Below are 8,502 nucleotides of genomic sequence, written 5' to 3'. Positions count from 1 at the left end.
CATTTGGAGTACTTTTATTTTCGGGGTATTTTTATATTGCATGGATAATTCAGATAACAGACAGAAAATACTATTTTTAGTTTATTTAATATAAATAATAGAAAGTAAAAGGAGGGCACAGAAGGTTGTGCTTTCTAACTTCATCCATCTCATGATCATCAAAAGGAATCCATTAACAAGGTTGATCAAGTCTTGTTAACAAACTCATTCCGAATAACATGGAACCGGAGAAATTTCGAATAACACTATGTTACCTCAACGGGGATATGCACATCCCCAATAATTAGAATATCATATTTCTTCTTGACAGTAGGAAGAGGAAATTCAAAACCTCCAAAAATAATCGATGGAACTTTTCCAATAGAATTAATACTATGAACTTGAGGTTGTTTCCTCGGAAAGTGTACCATATGCTCATTACCATTAACATGAAAAGTGGCATTGCCTTTGGTGCAATCAATAACAGCTCCTGTAGTATTCAAAAAGGGTCTTCCAAAAAAATAGGACATACTATCGTCCTCGGGAATATCAAGAATAACAAAGTCCGTTAAAATAGTAACGTTTGCAACCACAACAGGCACATCCTCACAAATACCAACATGTATAGCAGTTGATGTATCAGCCATTTGCAAAGATATTTTAGTAGGTGTTAACTTATTCAAATCAAGTCTACGATATAAAGAGAGAGGCATAACACTAACACCGGCTCCAAGATCACATAAAGCAGTTTTAACATAGTTTCTTTTAATGGAGCATGGTATAGTTGGTACTCCTGGATCTCCTAGTTTCTTTGGTATTCCACCCTTAAAAGTATAATTAGCAAGCATGGTGGAAATTCCAGCTTCCGGTATCTTCCCTTTATTCGTCACAATATCTTTCATGTACTTAGCATAAGGATTCATTTTAAGCATATCAGTCAAACGCATACGTAAAAAGATAGGTCTAATCATTTCAGCAAAGCGCTCAAAATCCTCATCATCCTTTTTCCTGGATGGTTTAGGAGGAAAAGGCATGGGTTTCTGAACCCATGGTTCTCTTTCTTTACTGTGCTTCCTAGCAATGAAGTCTCTCTTATCATAACGTTGATTCTTTGATCGTGGGTTATCAAGATCAGCAGCAGGTTCAATCTCCACATCATTGTCATTGCTAGGTTGAGCATCAACATGAACATCATCATTAATATTATCACTAGGTACCTGTTCATTACTAGATTGTGTTTCAGCATCAGAAATAGAAATATCATTGGGATTCTTAGGTGTGTCAACAATAGGTTCACTAGAAGCATGCAAAGTCCTATCATTTTTCTTTTTCTTATTTTTAGAAGAACTAGGTGCAACAACATTAGTTCTCTGAGAATCTTGCTCAATTCTCTTAGGGTGTCCCTCAGGATACAAAGGTTCCTGAGTCATCCTACCCCCTCTATTCATAACTCTAACAACATTATCATTTTTCTTATTATTTAATTCATTGAGCAAATCATTCTGAGCTTTAAGTACTTGTTCTACTTGAGTGGTAACCATAGAAGCAAGTTTACTAATGAGTTTAAGTTCACCTTTAACTCTAGTCATATAATCACTCAAGTGTTCAATCATATAAGCATTACGTTTCAGTTGTCTACCAACATAAGCATTGAAGTTTTCTTGTTTAACAATAAAATTATCAAACTCATCTAAGCATTGGCTAGCAGACTTATAACGAGGAATATCACCTTCATCAAATCTATAGAGAGAATTTACCTTTACTACTTGTGTCAGGTTATCAAGACCATGTATTTCTTCAATAGGTGGTAAATTCTTAACATCTTCAGCTTTAATACCTTTTTCTTTCATAGATTTCTTTGCCTCTTGCATATCTTCAGGACTAAGAAATAGAATACCCCTTTTCTTCGAAGTTGGCTTACGAGTTGGTTCAGGAAGTGTCCAATCATTTTCATTACTCAACATATTATTCAATAGCAATTCAGCTTGATCAACAGTTCTTTCTCTGAAAACACAACCAGCACAACTATCCAAGTGGTCTATGGAAGTATCGGTTAGTCCATTATAAAAGATATCAAGTATTTCATTTTTCTTGAGAGGATGATCAGGCAAAGCATTAAGTAATTGGAGAAGCCTCCCCCTAGCTTGTGGGAGACTCTCTTCTTCAATTTGCACAAAAATTATATATTTCCCTTAGAGCAGCTTGTTTCTTATGAGCGAGGAAATATTTAGCACAGAAGTAATAAATCATATCCCGAGGACTACGCACACAACCAGGATCAAGATAATTAAACCATGTTTTAGCATCACCCTTTAATGAGAACGGAAACAATTTAAGGATAAAGTAATAGAGAGTTTTCTCATCATTAGTGAATAGGGTGGCTATGTCATTTAATTTAGTAAGATGTGCCACAACAGTTTCAGATTCATAGCCATGGAAAGGATCAGATTCAACCAAAGTAATTAAGTCAGGATCGATAGAGAAATAATAATCCTTATCACAAATACAGATAGGTGAAGAAGCAGGGTCATATTTAATTCTAGCATTCAAAGATTTTTCTTTCAGCTTGGCTAATAGTTTCTTAAGATCATATCTATCATTGCAAGCTGAAAAGTCTCTAGCAGTTTCTTCATCCATAACATAACCCTCAGGCACAACAGGCAATTAATATCTAGGGGGGAATCTTCATCATCACTTTCATCAATATTATCAATTTCAATAATTTTATTCTCTCTAACCCTAGCAAGTTGTTCATCAAGAAATTCACCTAGTGGCACAGTATTATCAAGCATAGAAGTAGTTTCATCATAAGTATCATGCAAAGCAGAAGTGGCATAATCAATAACATGCGACATATCAGAATGAATAGCAGGAGTAGGTGTCGCAAGTTTACTCAAAAAAGAAGGTGAATCAAGTGCAGAGCTACATGGCAGTTCCTTACCTCCCCTCATAGTTGAGGGGGAAATCTTGGTTCTTTCATGTTTCAAGTTCTTCATAGTGATCAGCATATATAAATTCCAAGTGACTCAAAGAATAGAGGTATGCTCCCGGCAACGGCGCCAGAAAATAGTCTTGATAACCCACAAGTATAGGGGATCGCAATAGCTGAGTTATAAATTCAACCACACCTGGAAGACTTAATATCTGCAGCAAAGTATTTAGTAGCAAAGTAATATGGAAGTAACGGTAACGGTGGCAAAAGTAATAGTATTGGTTTTGTAGTGATTGTAACAGTGGCAACGGAAAAGTAACTAAGAAAATATCAATATGTGAAAATCTCGTAGGCAATGGATCAGTGATGGATAATTATGTCGGATGTGATTCCTAATGCAACAATTATAACATAGGGTGACACGAAATAGCAACAGTTCATCAATGTAATGTAGGCATGTATTCTGAATATAGTCATACGTGCTTATGGAAAAGAACTTGCATGACATCTTTTGTCCTACCCTCCCATGGCAGTGGGGTCCTATTGGAAACTAAGGGGTATTAAGGCCTCCTTTTAATAGAGTACCAGACCAAAGCATTAACACTTAGTGAATACATTAACTCCTCAAACTACGGTCATCACTGGTAAGTATCTCGATTATTGTCACTTCGGGGTTAACGGATCATAACACACGATAGGTGACTATTGACTTGCAAGATAGGATCAAGAACTCACATATATTCATGAAAACATAATAGGTCCAGATCTGAAATCATGGCACCCGGGCCGTAGTGACAAGCATTAAGCATAGCAAAGTCATAGTAACATCAATCTCAGAACATAATGGATACTAGGGATCAAACCCTAACAAAACTAACTCGATTACATGATAAACCTCATCCAACCCATCACCGTCCAGCAAGCCTACAATGGAATTACTCACGCACGGCGGTGAGCATCATGAAATTGGTGATGGACGAAGGTTGATGATGACGATGGCGACGGATTCCCCTCTTCGGAGCCCCGAACGGACTCCAGATCAGCCCTCCCGAGAGAGATTAGGGCTTGGCAGCGGCTCTGTATCATAAAACGCGATGAATCCTTCTCTATGATTTTTTTCTCCCCGAACGTGAATATATAGAGTTGGAGTTGAGGTCCGTGGAGCATCAGGGGGCCCACGAGACAGGGGGGCGCGCCCCCACCCTCGCAGATAGGGTGTGGCCCCCTGGTCTTGATTCTTTTGCCAGTATTTTTTATATATTCCAAAAATATTCTCCATGAAGTTTCAGATCATTCCGATAACTTATATTTCTGCACGAAAATAACACCATGGAAATTCTGCTAAAAACAACGTTAGTTCGGGTTAGTTCCATTCAAAGCATGCAAGTTAGAGTCCAAAACAAGGGCAAAAGTGTTTGGAAAAGTAGATACGTTGGAGAAGCATCAAGTCCCTAGGATATGATTTATTACTTCTCTGCTAAATATTTCTCCGCTCATAAGAAACAAGCTGCCTTAAGGGAAATATATAACTTTGTGCAAATTGAAGAAGAGAGTCTCCCACAAGCTTGGGGGAGGCTTCTCCGATTACTTAATGCTTTGCCTGATCATCCTCTCAAGAAAAATGAAGTAATTGATATCTTTTATAATGGACTAACCGATGCTTCCAGAGACCACCTGGATAGTTGTGCTGGTTGTGTTTTCAGGGAAAGAACTGTTGGTCAAGCTGAATTGCTATCGAATAATATGTTGAGTAATGAAAATGATTGGACACTTCTTGAACCAACTCCTAAGCCAACTCCGAAGAAAAGGGGTATTCTATTTCTCAGTCCTGAAGATATGCAAGAGGCAAAGAAATCTATGAAAGAAAAAGGTATTAAAGCTGAAGATGTTAAGAATTTACCACCTGTTGAAGAAATACATGGTCTTGATAACCCGACACAGGTAGTAAAGGTAAATTCTCTCTATATATTTGATAAGGGTGAAATCCCATCTACTAAGTTTGCTAGCCAATGCTTGGATGAGTTTGATAATTTTATGGTTAAACAAGAAGATTTCAATGCTTATGTTGGTAGACAATTGAAACATAATGCTTATATGATTGAACACTTGAGTGATTATATGTCTAGAGTTAAAGGTGAACTTAAACTCATTAGTAAACATCCTTCTATGGTTACCACTCAAGTAGAACAAGTACTTAATGCTCAAAATGATTTTCTTAATGAATTTAATAACAAGAAAAATGATAATGCTGTTAGAGTTATGACTAGAGGGGGTAAAGTGACTCAGGAACCTTTGTATCCTGAGGGCCACCCTAAGAGAATTGAGCAAGATTCTCAAAGGACTAATGTTGATGCACCTAGTTATTCTAAGAGGAAGAAAAAGAAAAATGATAGAACTTTGCATGCTTCTAGTGAACCTGCTGTTGACACACCTGAGAATCCCAATGATATTTCTATTTCTGATGCTAAAACACAATCTGGTAATGAACATGAACCTAGTGATAATGTTAATGATGATGTTCATGTTGATGCTCAACCTATCAATAACAATGATGTAGAGATTGAACCTGCTATTGATCTTGATAACCCACAATCAAAGAATCAACGTTATGATAAGAGAGACTTTGTTGCTAGGAAGCACGGTAAAGAAAGAGAACCATGGGTTCAGAAACCCATGCCTTTTCCTCCTAAACCATCCAAGAAAAAGGATGATGAGGATTTTGAGCGCTTTGCTGAAATGATTAGACCTATCTTTTTGCGTATGTGTTTGACTGATATGCTTAAAATGAATCCTTATGCTAAGTACATGAAAGATATTGTTACAAATAAAAGAAAGATACCGGAAGCTGAAATTTCCACCATGCTTGCTAATTATACTTTTAAAGGTGGAATACCAAAGAAACTAGGAGATCCCGGAGTACCAACTATACCATGCTCCATTAAAAGAAACTATGTTAAAACTGCTTTATGTGATCTTGGAGCGGTGTTAGTGTTATGCCTCTCTCTTTATATCATAGACTTGATTTGAATAAGTTGACACCTACTGAAATATCTTTGCAAATGGCTGATAAATCAACTGCTATACCTGTCGGTATTTGTGAGGATGTGCCTGTTGTGGTTGCAAACGTTACTATTTTAACGGACTTTGTTATTCTTGGTATTCCCGAGGATGATAGTATGTCCATTATTCTTGGAAGACCCTTTTTGAATACTGCAGGGGATGTTATTGATTGCAACAAAGGAAATGTCACTTTTCATGTTAATGGTAATGAGCATATGGTACACTTTCTGAGGAAACAACCTCAAGTCTAGAGTATTAATTCTATTGGAAAAACTTCAACAATTACTATTGGAGGTTTTGAATTCCCTCTTCCTACTGTCAAGAAGAAATATGATATTCTTATTGTTGGGGATGTGCATATCCCCGTTGAGGTAACCTAGTGTTATTCGAAAATTCTCCGGTTTCATGTTATTTAGAAAGAGTTTGTTAACAAGACTTGATTAACCTTGTTAGTGGATTCCTTTTGATGAGCATGAGATGGATGAAGTTAGAAAGCACAACCTTCTATACCCTTCTTTTACTTCCTGTTATTTAGATTAAATAAAGCAAAAACAATATTTTCTGTCTGTTTTCTGAATTATCCTTGCAATAAAAAATACCCCGATAATAAAAGTTCTCCAAATGTCCTGAAAATTTAATATGTTTTTTCTAGAATATTTAAGAATATTTCACACTGAGAACACACCAGGGGGACCCACCATGTGCCCACGAGGGTGGAGGGTGCGCCCACCCCTCTGGGGCGCGCCCCCTGCCTCGTGGACCCCACGTGGCCCCCCTCCACTTATTCCTGCACCCACACACTTCGTCTTCCTCCAGAAAAAATCCTCCACCAGCTCAAACCTGAGTTCTAGCTCATCTTGCTGCCATTTTCGATCTCCTTGCTCAAAGCTCCATTCACAAAACTACTGCGGGGGGATCTAGGGAAATCACACAAACTACCATAGGGAGCATTCATTTCCCTGCCATACATTATTTTGCTCTCTTCGTGGGTAGATGCATTAATGTTAAAGATGAGGTTTGCCACATGTGCGTTCCAGATCTTAGTGTCCTCAAGAGTGCGGTATTGGGTGATAAACAATATAACTTGGGGGCTATTGTTGCACGTAGGTTGCATCTTAATAGTTTAAGTGGATACTTTTTTGGTGGAATTTATGCAACTCATGTAGCTAATTTTATTGAGATACCCATACATGAGAATGATATTGAATTGCCTCCTGCTTATCTTGATTATAATGCTATGGTTCGTCATTAGTTTGTTGAGAGGAACAATCAGTTCCTCCAGTACCAACTAATCTTTGACAGACGGCGCACCATCCATGTTGCTCTTCCTGCTCCTACTTTCTTCGACTTTCAGGCAAAAAGGAGATATGTTATAACCATGGAGGAGGCGAACAAGTACGAGAAGAGGACGGAGGCAGCTCGCCTCCAAGCTGTAGCTCTTCAGGCAGTAGCTGCTGCATCTCAGTACGACCCCAGCTTCAACTTCGGATATCCACCAGGCCAGCCATGGTCATAGACCAACTTAGGCCAAAAGTCTAAGCTTGGGGGAGTACGTATTTCTCACCGACATTACATTCATGTTCACACACTCATGCCAGTTGTCGGTGCTCATACTTTTTCATTGTACTATCCATGTCAGTTTATTTTCTTTTTAAGCCTTCCTCTTGTGTGTCTGAAAAACCTTAATAAAAACAAAAAAATAGTTGTAGCTTTTAGCTAGTTTACTTTCCATGCATGTAGTAGTAGTAATTAAAAAGAAAACCCAAAAAGATTTTTTGTTCTTCTTTTGCTTGTTGGGAGCTTTCCCGTGTAAATAATTTAGTTTTATTTCTTTTCTTTGGGGGCCGAGAAAAGAAGACCATAATGAAATGTTGAGTGGCTCTCATATGCATTATTGTTGATTTAACCAAGAGCCCGTATTACCTTGTCTTCTCCCTTGTATTGAATGCTTGCAGATTCCAGCTTAGTCCAATGCACGTGCACTATTATTACTATCCACACTATTCGGCTGTGCAAGTGAAAGGCAATAATGACGATATATGATGGACTGATTGAGATGAGAAAAGCTGGTATGAACTCGAACTATCTTGTTTTTGTAAATATGATTAGTTCATCGTTCCTGATTCAGCCTATTATGAATGAAGCATGTTTGCAATGACAATTAGAGATTATAGTTGCTCATGCCATGCTTAATTAGCTAGGAGTTTATAATGGTTTACCTTGCGTGCCAACATGCTATTAAAATGGTTGTGATGTGGTATGATAGGGTGGTATCCTCGTTTAAACGATTCGAGTGGCTTGACTTGGCACATGTTCACGCATGTAGTTGAAACAAAATCAACATAGCCTCCACGATATTTATGTTCATGGTGAATTATATCCTACTCATGCTTGCACTCGGTGTTGATTAATTTTAATGCATGTTCATGACTGTTGTCGCTCTCTAGTTGGTCGCTTCCCGGTCTCTTTCTAGCCTTCACTTGTACTAAGCGGGAATACTGCTTGTGCATCCACTTCCATAAACCCCAAAG

This window comes from Triticum urartu, chromosome 4 (genome assembly GCF_003073215.2).
Source record: "Triticum urartu cultivar G1812 chromosome 4, Tu2.1, whole genome shotgun sequence".
Classification (NCBI taxonomy): domain Eukaryota; kingdom Viridiplantae; phylum Streptophyta; class Magnoliopsida; order Poales; family Poaceae; genus Triticum; species Triticum urartu.
The sequence above is the reverse complement of the archived record's forward strand: the minus strand, read 5'-3'. Positions refer to the sequence as shown.